The sequence below is a fragment of the Dermacentor albipictus genome, chromosome 4 (assembly GCF_038994185.2).
Source record: "Dermacentor albipictus isolate Rhodes 1998 colony chromosome 4, USDA_Dalb.pri_finalv2, whole genome shotgun sequence".
Lineage (NCBI taxonomy): Eukaryota > Metazoa > Arthropoda > Arachnida > Ixodida > Ixodidae > Dermacentor > Dermacentor albipictus.
In genome coordinates this window covers 42,601,825-42,614,454 of record NC_091824.1, presented here as the reverse complement: position 1 = coordinate 42,614,454, position 12,630 = coordinate 42,601,825, and the positions used below count along the sequence as shown (strand labels likewise).

At 44.7% G+C, this 12,630-nt stretch overlaps 1 protein-coding gene across 1 annotated transcript in view; it reads right to left on the bottom strand.

Moving 5' to 3' along the window:
- Positions 1 to 2,327, bottom strand: part of LOC135907135 (atrial natriuretic peptide receptor 1-like) — an 82,247-nt gene extending 79,920 nt beyond the window's left edge. Inside the window, exon 1 of the mRNA XM_065438788.2 lies at positions 2,300 to 2,327. The gene's annotated coding sequence lies outside the window, so the exon portion shown is untranslated. The remainder of the gene's footprint in view (positions 1 to 2,299) is intronic.
- Between the last annotated feature and the right edge of the window lie 10,303 nt (positions 2,328 to 12,630).

Sequence of the window (12,630 nt, the reverse complement as noted above, 5' to 3'; positions counted from 1 at the left end):
TTGCTCCTGAACCTCCGCAGATGGTATCCAGATGCACCACTAACCTCGGAGAAGTCAGGTCCTCCCAATTGACTCTGCTAACGTGAAAAACTGCGCACGGTGCGGAAAAATTCGACGGAAACTCTGCCCCATGATGAGCACCGCGTCTTCACTTTCATTCAAAATTCAAGGTGACTACAACTGCGACGCCTGTAACTTTGTAAATCTCCTGAAATGCACAATTTACCGTGCATAATAGATCGGACAAACGGAAAGCCATATGAACGTGTGAATACATGTGAACAGACTAGAGCACGCTTTCAAAAAATTTAAGGCCACTATTTTGAAGTCAGCCTTCTCCACTCACGACGAGAAGCTTGCGCAGTTGTTTCTAATACCCAAGCGCAGCACACTTTCTAGGGGAATTAATTGAAGCATAGGTAAGCTTACTTGTATGCCCAACTAGCAAGATGCATGTTTTCAACACTTCCAACATATTTGGTGCACCAATGAATATTTTTTTCTGTCCGTATTATGCATTTCCTAACAGTTATACGCATATCGTATACAGGGAGTCCCAACTATCACGCCCCAAGATTTAAAAATATGCGAATACCACGTAGCTTTGCCGTCGCTTGGAGATACCCAGCAAATTTATGACACTCCGCCTAAATGCATGATTGATTTATGAACTTCTCAAGTGTCATAATTAGATGAAAAGTTTCAATGAAAAAATATTGTATAGCAATTTGAAAAAACCCCGATACAGCTTTCTGTTGCTCAATACCGCTCGAGGCTCATTGTGTGCAATCGCGGGTTTCTTTCACGCTCGGCAAAGCACTTATGTAGCACGCATTAAGCAACAGAACGCTGTATCGAGATTTTTCAAACCACACACACACACACACACATACACACACGCACACACACGCGCGCACACACAAATTAACACAGCGCGTAATGCACGCCTCTGCTTATGGGGGCATAACCATGGTATAAATACTTCGCTCAGTGTGTGAGAACGTCTTCCAAAAGTGTTCAAGCGATCACGCAGGTGAACTCACTGTTGGTCATATTAAGTACACTGCGTGAAAGTTCCACTTAGGCGTCGAATTTATTACAGTAACTTCAATGCGGGGACGCTCCTCTATTGATGCGACACAAGAAGTGAGGTGGGTATACGCTGTACCTAGCGAAAAATCGTTTGGTTAGGTGAAAATCGCAGGAATGTGTCAATTCTGCATAAAAGTGAAGGCTTTCCATGTTTGTGAAACGTGCATTCCGTTGCAATGTTTATGCCGCACAGTGCGAATGACATTCTTGGCGTCTGATACAGAAGACGTCATGGGTGTCAGGATACCTAATGCGTGTACTGCACCAGCTAATCTGTCCAGCACCTCGTTTCCCGAAATTCGAACGTGGATCGGTAGCCACTGAAAACAAATCTCATGACCGGCAGAGAGGCGACGTTAAATTTTTTAATAATATTATATATTATGGAGTCATATAGAATAAAGTAAACTTCTTTTATCACTTGTATGTTTCCATTAGAGTTGGAATATGCCATCCAATTCCGCCTGTTGTTGCATTTCGCAATAGATCATACAGCTCGTAATATTCAAAAAAGCCATGCTACCACGGACGATGTCGTATGAGATAGCCGGTAACCTCCGTGTTCTCGGTATGCAAGAATATGGAAAGCTGCACTCGAACTGTTATTTGATGTGGATCCGTCTGTGAATACACGAATGCGTAATCCTCCCGAAAATGATGTATTTGCAGAAGCGTGAGAAACTTCGTTTCTAGGTAGTGCATTGCCGGTTTCTTTTCGATTCCTGGGATATTTATAGTCACAGAAGGTGTGATGAGCTGTCAAGAGGGATGACTGGCATTCTGACGCGGAAAATGGTGTTATGATGAACACACCTTCATAAGCTCCTAAAGTTTCAAAAGTTCGCCCAGTTCTTCGAATAAGTTTGTCATGAAGAGGTTGACCATAATGCTGTATCTATAAGCAAATGGAGTGTCGGAACAGTTCTTAAATGCAATGAACTTGTATAGGCCGTTGTTTTGCTTCTGCGATCACAAGGCTACTGAGGATTGAACGCAGTAAACCGATCATAATATTTAGAGTACGGGCTATCATGTTCTTTAGCGCCATTCATTTGACTGGGATAAAATTTGCATCGATAAACATCACAACGTGACATCTGGTTTTTCAGATGTTACGGCGTTATTGGGTGAGCCTGTGCGCAAAATAACAGTGACAGTCAAGCACAATGATAGCGTCGAGTACAGTAAGCGATGTTGAAAATCTCACCTGCAGGGTAAGCGCGTCGACTGTTATGCACGGCCTGTTGAACCTTCCAGCGTAATTGCTGAGGCTCGCGTCCCCCCCCCGAAAGTACTAGACAATTCGTGTCTTATTACACAAAGTTTAGTGATAACAGGCAATGGGTAGAACTATCGATAACATTCGAGAAACTTCCGATACATGCAGGCGTTTCATCCAACAAGGGATTAAGTTTCGCATTTGTGAGCGGGTGAAAAGCGGTAACAGGAGAAAGGTAAACAAGTACAGGCGTGAATATGCGACGGCTTGCCGTACAAGGTTGTACGAAGCTTTAAAAGAGATTCTGTTTCGCCACCCTGCTTGGTACCTGCGATGCATGGCAGAGTATTCAATGTCCGATTAACGCACTCGTCAATTTCGGGTATATGAGCTCTCGCTAATCGACTGTAGGCTAGACAAACAGAGCAAATAAATGTGCCAGCTTCGCTAAATAGACCACGGAACAACGTCTTGTGCCGCATCTCCCGCAAATGAATGTTTCCGCGATAATTTCTGAGACAGACATGCGTAACCTTTTCACGTAAATACACTTGTGGTGCAGCAGTGGTCTCATGGGAAGATTTAAATAAGTACGCTCCGCTATATTAGAAAATAAGCTAGGAGTACGTGTATGTCTACAGAAAACAAAAGGATGCCGTTTCATCCCATTTCTTTCAGCGCGCTCTCGTGTCTAATCGCCCACAAAATGCCTTCTGCCGAGATTGCTATGTTGCAAGAAATGACGAAAGAAGGGAATAAATGCGTGTCAAGCTCCACTCAGCAATTTTATTTATTTCAATTCTTCACTCAAACTAGAACGCACTCCTAACAAGCAAATCAGCCAGCTTCATGGGCATCAGTCAATAATGATCGGTGAATGTCTGATCGGCATGTCTCTTTATGAAGGAATAACCAAGAAGCACAAATTTTACAACATTAGTAGCTTATTTTAAGCACTTGGGCGTCTAGGCTTTCCGCACTCTAGTGCGAACGACGCCACATTCACAGGCGGTCACGTGACTTCCGGGAAGGAGGTGCCCCGATTACTGCTCAAGTTCTTAAGCGATGTAGGCTTAGCCCATGACTGGTAACGCCTGGCAGACTGATATCAGGGAGTCATGCCGGGCGTTGGGCGACCCGGTACGGCACCGTGCTCTGAATGGCCGTCAGCTAGGCTACAGGCTAATTTCGTGTTTCGCCTCGCTGGGCGCGTTGTCTTGTTCACTGACCCCACGCTTCGCTTCTAAATGGTGCGCAACATTCCTAAAACTTTCTGAAAGTAGGCGCCCGGGTGGGTGACTACCGTCGTATGTCATGCAACGCTAGATCCTCCTACAGCCTGGAAGCCTTAGCAGACAGTTCATGTGTGCACACCAATCACGTTCTTTCCCGTTGACTGAGGAGTTCAAAATGTGCCGCATAAGCTTGCCTGGTCCTTGACAGTGCGGAGCGTCGCCTTGGAAGCCGCAGTCCGGAACGTCTAATGGCGGGCCGTTCCGATTCGGCCAGTGAATCTCGACTCCGGGAACGTAGTCGAACTCTTGTCTCGCTCCAAGAAAGGTGGCCACAGGCTGAAATGGACCGGAGTAAGCACAGAGTAACACGAGCACACACGAAAAGTTTTGGTGGGTCGCCCAAACGCAGTTATGACAAACGGCGAGCCCTTGACGCGTAACCACTTTGGGTTATGGGGCGTTGTCAAGAAATTCGGTATGAGTAGACGCGTGGGCATGCCGAGAGGTATACGAGAGAAGCTGAACAATGCTAAGTGATATAGATATCTCTTCATGTCGCACCCTTGTCACGAGTACTAGGTTAGTATCGATTAAATGTCAATGCAGTTCACCGCTAGTGCCGTTGTTGGCTAGCTCAAACTTGCACAACTTAAAAAGTTACGAGTGATATGGAGAAATGTCATGATAAACGGCGGGAAAACAACAGAAGCGTCAGCCTGCAGCGCTCAGCTTTAAGCAAGTAGCGTTCAGGCTCAGGTTTCCTTTGTTTGCTACTAATAGAGGATTGTATACTAAAACTCGCTGGTCTAGAACACTTCGCATTCATCTTACAAAGTAATATTCAGGAGTCTGCAGGAATATGCAATGAATCGTGCTCGTTGGTGCTTCATGAAGGAGATAAAAACAGCGCGAAGGACACGACGGAAGCGCAGACGACGTAACCAGCGCTGACTGACAACCACTCTTTATTGCATATTCAGTTGCGATATACGGGATGATCTTGTTCAAGTTCTATGGGATTTCAAGAAATAGCCTGTGGTAGATGACGATCATAGTCCTTGAGTTAGATTTTTCAAACAGGCAAACAATTGTTGCAAAAGGAAATCGAAACATATTCAAACGTCTAACTAAAAATCACTAAATAACTTCTTAATTAGTCACTCAACCTCACATATTCAAATTTACGAACTGTGGCCGGTGAGTTTGCGATGCTTATCCATTTGGAATGAAATCACAGAATGGTACCAGTTTGGAGAGATGCGCCATCAAACTCACCCTAATTATTCCCTGTTGTTCCATTTAGTTTTCTAACGAAACGATCGTTTATGCATTGAAGCACGAAAGTAACTAGAACGCCCATGTATTTCGTGCCACATTTTGGGAAATAATATCTCGAAACTGATGTCATCCTACAAACCGATTTCAAGTGGATAGGTCTTGCAAACTCATCAGCTTAATTTCGTAAATTGCAACATGTGATGTCCAGTAATTAATTGAGAAGATACTTAGTGCATTCTTGTTAATTAATGCAATATGTGTTTCAATTTCTCGTGGTAGGAATGTCCGCCTCTTCCCATAATCCAGCTCAAGGACAAGAATCTGTCTGCCAGAAGCGATTTCTAAAAATTCCGTAAAACATAGAAATAATCATCCCGTATAAGGATTGCTGAGTTCAGAACGGTAGAAAAATGCTAAAAGGACTTCTTCTTGGGCAAGTTGGTGCTTAGATTTTCCAAGTACAGCTTCTGGGGCAAAATACATTTCGTGAAAAGGGACAGAATAAAGGAAGACAGTTGGCGCTTCGCTGTCTTCCTTTCTTCTGTCCCTTTTCACGAAATGTATTTTGCGCCACAAAGTATACCTAGAAAAATGCATATGCGTGCCATCGTTGTCTGCAGTTTATCGTGCATTCGATAAGTAGCTCGTTTTGATGCAATGTAAGGATGCAGAAGGCACGCTTAGACATGAATCACCACGTTCGTGTATTAAGAAAGCTTCGCATAGTTCATGAGCACGTTGGCTTGGGTAGCGTCCCAGGAGCGTACATTTTTTTTTTTGCTTCAATATAACGTGTGCAGCGACAGTATCTGCAGTGGTCTGCCAGGCGGCTTTAGACTGAGCCCCAGGGCATTCTTTACATGTGCAATTAATAAAAGATTGTGAACCTTTACTTTATCACGATCTTTTATTTGCCGCTCATGTAAAATCGTATATAAGATACCGTTTTCATGCGGGCGCAGCTACATAGGGCAACTGGCCAATGCATCAACGATCGCTTACGAGAGCACGCACACTGGCACAGGAGTCGAATCGCAAGTCACCTGGCAGGTCACTGCAGATGCAATGGCTGCACACGTTATCTTGAAGAGTGTACGCCTCTGGCACGCTACCAAGAGCAACCGGCTCATGAAGTGTGTGAAGCTTTCCTAATATGCGAACATGATCAATCATGTGTAGGCGTGCTCTCTGTATCCTTACATTGCAGAGAAATGTGCTACTTATCAAACGTATGATAAACTGCGGACGACAGTGGCATGGGATGTATTCATTTTCGTACCTTCCTGCGCATAGGGATTCGTATATATTGTAATTGAAAATGCAATAAAGAGTGGTTGTCAGTCAACGTTCTGAACGTCGTCTCTGCTTTCGTCTTATCCTTCGCAGTCTGCATTAATCTCAAAACATTTTGTCCTCTGCTATCAAGTGTTACACGCGTTCCCGTCCTATGCGCAAAGAAGCGCTCCATTTATCTTCCGTTCACCTTGTATACACTGCTCTCACCGGATGGTCGGTCACAAGTGGCCATGTCAATGCGATCGCAATGAGTTGAGTTCTTTACGGTTAAAATCAAATGCTATCGTAAATTTTGATTTTGACTATACCGCACTTTGTTCGTGCACGCATTGTCCAAACTAAGGAACAAATAGTGCCCTTACTGCCTTATTCATTCGCATTGCCACTAATTTGAAGTAACACTTTTGTTCCACAGTGACAACGTAACGACAGGTCGATGCTCGCTGCGGTGAAGCGCAACTCGCTCGAAGTGACGCTGACATATTGCCATTCTGACAGGGTTAATAAAACTATAGCGGCGGCCGAGCGCTGCCTAGGCCTCAATCGGTCGCACTTATTTACCACGAAGTTCGAAGGACGGCGTTCTCTTTAGATTCCATTAGCATCGGAAATGCGGTTACCGGGGAAGCGCAACCGCATTGAAGGGACGAACGAATCCTCCGAAGGAACGCTTACGACGCAACAGGATGGAAAGATTATCTTGTCTGCATTGCGTTACAGTAACGATGATTAGACGGCAGCAAAACGCGAAAGACGACGAGCGCTCGTGTTGTGTCTTCATTTCTTTGTCTTTCGTCTTTCGCTGCGTTCCAAGCATTGCTACTGTAACGCTTACTACGTCGAATAGCATCCTTCGTAGTAAAGCGGCTAGAATTCGTAAGCCGTCACCAGTCGAGTCCGTCTATACCTAATATCAGAAACACTAATTTTGAGCGAAATGTTACCGAATGATCTTTATAGCACAAATTTCGGTAAACTTGATGTAGAAAAAGAAATGAAAGACACAGCGAAACACAGGTTAATAGCTTTATAGTTATTGCTTCAGCTCATTTGGGTCACGAAGCTACGACGATGCATTACGAGCTTACAAAATACGCCCGACATAAGTCCGGGGGGAGTTAAATATACTCACAATCATTAGTCCTGTTTCCGGGTCGAGGTCATTGAGAGTGTAATCCGCTTCCCGATCACCGTTCTCATTAATAGTAATGTCGCCGGTCAACCCTAGGCCAAGACAGCGCAGTTACAAGAATACCAATATACGTTAGCGTACACGCAAAAAAAAAAATGTTGTCTGGCACGAATACAAAATAGAGCTTGAACACTAAACCATACTTTTGTCCAGAGCATGAGTCGGAAAAGTTTTGTACGTAAACGTGTGATGACTTGTCGTGTCCTGTGGGCTCACTCCATCATATTCAGAAAAAAAATTGCACGTTTCCTCTTTAAGTCATTTGTCTATTACGCGCTTAATTATTGGAGGGCTGAAATGCTTGCATCCTAGTGTTTTTTAAAGGATTCATGTTTTTTTAATAAGCATACTGTTATGTACAGAATAGATTAAAAAATATTCTTGCTGTTAATTCCTGTCATTTCCTCACCCTCTAGTTATGTTGAGTTACGCTATACCACGCCGGAAGTTCTCTCAACATACCCGCTGCCGTGGCTGGGCCTGCTATGGCTTTTCGCTGCTGAGTGTAATTATCAGGGTTCGATTCCGTGCCATGGAAGCTGCGTTGCTATGGGGCCGTAACACCACAGTATCTATACTCTTAGATTTCCGAGCAACTCCACGTGATCATAATTGACCTAGAGCCCTCCACTACTTCTCCTCAGAACAGTAGCGTAGTAGCCTTAGCACATATGTGACACCCCATCGATTGTTACTGTTACTGTTACTGTATACGGCATTAATTTGCTATGTGAAGGGACATGACGTCTACTATGGTGCCCTATTGTACGTGCATTCACATAGCTCACGAAGTTTCTGCTGCTCCTAAATGCTCTCGTAAACTGCAGTAATTTATGGGCAGCTTTACGTTCCGAAGTTGGCGCACAATAGGCTTTTAGGTGCGGCCGCTCTGACGCTCTGGGCAATATTTCTCAACACCGGGAAAGGACGATCCAATAAAGCTCACGGAAACTCGGACTGCCAACCTCATTACTTTTGATTTTTCGTTTATACGCACCATTGTGGAGCCTCTCAGCTCGCGTTAAACCTTGCACACACGAGGATGCGCCAAGTCGTGATGCCCGGGCCAAAAATTGAGAACAAGAGATAAAGGAAAGAATAAAAACCCGCGGATCCCTTGCACAGTGGGAATCGGTTTAAGCGAAGCTTTCATTGCTGTTTGTGAAGGAATGCTGCTCCTGCATAGCGATCGTTTTAAAGTGGAGGTCACATGACTGCAGTGGACACACGTTCACTAGGAACGGACTCGCTGAATAAACTTGCTGCGCTCGGTCGCGCACATACCGCCAATGAGGACGATGCAACGACCGCGACGACATGCAGGTGGCTGCGTGACGACGACGCGAATGCGACGATGGAATGAAGACGACGGCTTGATGGGATTGGAATCGATGCGACAGAATGACCACGACGATGAAGTGACGACAACACGATGCCAATGCTGGAATGATGCCTACGAAGACGGCGGTGTGACGAAGGGAATGACGAAGCTGAAATGACGGCTACGGAATGAACAGAAAGGAATGCCGCTGTTAAAATATGTTAAAAGGATTACAATGTTACGACGACCGGAAAACGACCACGGCTATTGCAGCGGCACAACGACGATGACGAAATGACCCCGACTGCATGACGGTCATGCAATATATGACAGTGGCATGACGACCGTGGGATGACGACGCTGGAGTTATTACGACGGGGTGACGTCATAATACGGCATGACTACGACAAAATGGCGTCCACGTGATGACCACGACGACCATGACGGAATGAAGACAGGTCTGTGACGATGACGCTGTGACGACAATGGCGTGTCGACGAAAGAACCACGACAACGGATTGCTGACGATGGAATGATGATGACCGTGTGACGAGGACGGCTTGAATATGGCGGAGCGATGATGATGGTATGTCGCGCAGCGACAGCGTCAGAGAGAACACGACAGAAGGATGACGGTGACAAAAATGGCCTGAAGGCGATGAAATTACGGCAAAATTACGACGACGGCTGAAAAACCACAGCAGACAGCAGCCAGCGGCAGCGGGAAAGTGGAAGATGCGGAGAAAGGTTCGCTTTAAAGAAAAAGCTTTGAAATTGAATAACGGTACACATAAAAGCTGCCGATCGTTTCTACAAGTAGTCACATTCTATGGGGACCCTTAATAAATATTAGACTTGCCTACTGAATCCTCTGCCAGCCTCGGAGCTACAGTTTGTCAGCATGTATTTCTTTTTTTAGTAGAATCTGGTATGTAATGGCTCGCACTGTTTTCTCTAAGTAAGCAACGAGTGGATGAGTTAATTCAATGAAAACTAGATGATTTATATTATTAAGGCACCTAATAGATGTACTGCATAGTGTTTCTTGCAACAGGCCTTTAAAAGATCGTGCCTTGGCAAAACTGATTACGGTCATTTCAGGCACTTAGGAAGTGCACGCCCATCTGCTTTTGTTTCAATTAGCTGAGCATAGTGAGTTCATACCAGCATCCACATTTCTTGGGACGCTGCAATAAAAATGTTCAGTATTGGAGTAAAAAAATCCAACACAACACTGACTGTTTAGTTTAGGCTATCAGACAGTTTAGGCGTGCAGAGGAATGAGTGCATTACTGGATGGTTCACCCTAATGTAGCCTAAAAGTGTTTGTGAGCATCGGGTGAAATGATGTCATCCTATACACTAACGGTTATTCACTGTCATCATAATTTCGCTAAAGATTACATAATAGCGCCAATTAAGGCACAAAAGAGATGTTGAGTTTAAGCGATGAGGCGCTGCTAAATATGTCATCTGTATGTTTTTGAATTGGTAGAGCAGAACAAAGTTGGTCCGTTTACCTAAGTCCTTGCCTTGGAATCTTCTATCTCTATCATCTGGGAGAAAAAAAAATATTTCCCCTGTTATAAAAGGCCCTGTGCTTGCAGTCCAATAAAGCAGCACTCATTTTAGACGTGACAAAATCAGTTTCAATCCATGCACACATCTGATAACTGAAAACTATTCGCTCGTGTTTTGTGCCGCGTTTCTTTCATTGACAATAGTAAACAGTCCAAATCGGCGGATACTAAGGTTATGCTGAAATTTAGCACGCGTTTGAGAGTGAGTATTATGCGCTACATCACATTTTCTTCAAATTATCGCATGGGTGTGTTTGCATGCGATATTATGGGTGACATGCTGAATAAGTTCGGATCGTGCATATGTTTGCAAATATTAAATCGCGTTTAGATAATGAATGTCTTAAACTCAAGTGCGGGACTTGTTCCCACACGTTACTACGGCATACATTACCGGACTGTTTGTTATCACAGACCTTAGGGCGTCTTACGAATTTTTCGGCTGAATCCAAAAACTACTGTGAAGCTGGAGTCGCTGTGCATTTTGTTACAGAATACCTTTCTTTACTACCTTCGTCGGCTCTTTCCTGACGGCGGAAGAATGCAGTGAATCACTGTTCCAAACCTCTTCCCCTGTTTCTACTCCGTGCACTCGCAATAGTGACTGCCTGTTTGTGTCACTTGCCTACTTTTTATTCGGTATCTTCAGAGGTAGTTTACTAACCTGACTTAAAGGTAGTATTCCATAGCCTTCGTGCCAATGATCTGCCGTCCCTGGGATCTCCGCCATCGGCTAATGTTGCGTTCAGAGACCACGCATACATACTGACACTGTCGTAGAATGCCGCCACAACAGGATTAATCTGAAATGGAAAAGTAGGAAGCTCACAAATGTTCCACGGCCATTGTGCTCGAACCACGCGAGTACAGTCGCGCGCAATACGAGCTGAAACACGGTGCACGTGTTCCAAAACGACCCCAAGTCTGCACGGTGGCGCGGACGTTCGAAAAGTTAGTGTAACAAATGGCAGTAATTGTAACGATGTTTAGTTGTCCACTGATTCGTAGGTCGGCACCGAGTCCAATCTAGGTGCTCTTTTTAACACGGTGAGCGTGTTGCAACTCGTATTGTAAGCGACTGTAGATGCGAAATATGAGCAGTGGCGAAGACTCAGTGCTAAAGAGTTCCTTTGTAATACGCGTAGTATTCATTCTGCGTCTATTGGAGGGACTCATAACCACAGAAAACTCATGGATTAGTGTTTAAGAAAAATTGAACGAACGAATTTAGTTCTGCTAAATACTCGCACATTACAGCCGTTGCACCACTAATATGTGGGTAGGGCTTTTGCTAAGCCGCCGTAAGCACTGCACCAAGTTCACTTAAAACAGAAATTAGTATGTCAAATTGGTCTGATTTAGGTGTACTATTATACTCCGTTCTATACACAGCAGTCAACGCTGTGGACGCTACGCTAGAAATTCGGTCAAGTCATCACTCCGAGCGTTCAGTCCACGCTTCGCTGCGCGCCAGCAGCGTTCGCTCGCGCAATCATGCACGGGAGGCTCCTCACGACCGGTTGCTAATGAAAAAAAGCCGAAAATAACAGCAGAAATAAAAAAACTAAGACAACGCATTAGCAGCCATGTGTCACCACAGTGTGTTTGTTTCTAAGGAACAAAACATGTTTCATTCAATACTGAGCCCATATAAAGAATACTTTCGCGCAATTGCGGTCAGAAAAAATTGACAGTGGCTTAGCTCGGCTATGCCAGGATATACGTAGCAAAAGCCAAGGCATAGCATGGTTAGCCTCGGTTAATCTTGATTGCAAGTCCAGGTTGGCCTGGTTGTCCAGCTATATTGCGGCATTTAGCCAGTCATTCGACGCGCTGTTCGTCTGTTTCCTGGGCGATTCGCTTCCTCTTCCTCTCATTCCGATGTCCATTCCAGGCCTCCTCCTGCTTATCAGAATTGTCGCCGTCCATATTGCCGCCTCAACTGTGTTTGCGGCGCACGCGAGCTCTCCTTTTCAATCCTACGACTTGTTATCAAGCATGCGACGCAGCTGTCGATGCGAGCAGAGGCGAACGCAACGACGAGGAACGCGATGCGACATCATGTGCCTCCATGGAGCACAGCCACGGCGAAATCGCAAGTTCGCGGCCAGTAAAGCTTTCGCGTTAAAACGTTCAACTATATCCAAGTGCGACCGATGACACTGCAAGAAGTCTCTCTAGCCTCCACAGCGTTGACTGCTATGTATGGAACGGAGTATAGGTGCACTTAACAGCATTGTGATATCGTTTTTCAATGCTGAGTTACAGACTAGCAAACTAAACAGTTTTGTTTCCTAAAACTTCGCAATTTTCAAACATTTTGATAAAACAACTGCCTATCTCAATGAAATGTTGCCTTACGACAGTCATTATATTTTAACCTTTTCTTTTGTATGCAGTAATCTTCATCAATTTCT